The sequence below is a fragment of the Quercus suber genome, unplaced genomic scaffold (genome assembly GCF_002906115.3).
Source record: "Quercus suber isolate HL8 unplaced genomic scaffold, Cork oak 2.0 scaffold_186, whole genome shotgun sequence".
Classification (NCBI taxonomy): domain Eukaryota; kingdom Viridiplantae; phylum Streptophyta; class Magnoliopsida; order Fagales; family Fagaceae; genus Quercus; species Quercus suber.
Window position 1 is genome coordinate 1,036,971 of NW_027069644.1, and position 272 is coordinate 1,037,242.

A 272-nucleotide genomic window follows, 5' to 3' on the forward strand; every position below is an offset into this window, starting at 1 on the left:
AAAAAAAAAAAAAAAAAAAACCCATAATCTGTGATAAAAATTGGCCAATTTAGATGAACACAAATGGTTTGGTCATACACATAATCAGTGATAAAAATGACACTTTTATTAAGACTTAAGCCATACACTCTAGAAAATTATGGAGTTTCACAAGCCAACACATTACAAAACAAGAAGCAGTGCCACCAATCTCACATCTCAAACATTTTTTTTTTTGGGGGATGAATGAGACTAGATTTTATTCAACATACCAACACCACAATACAAACCAT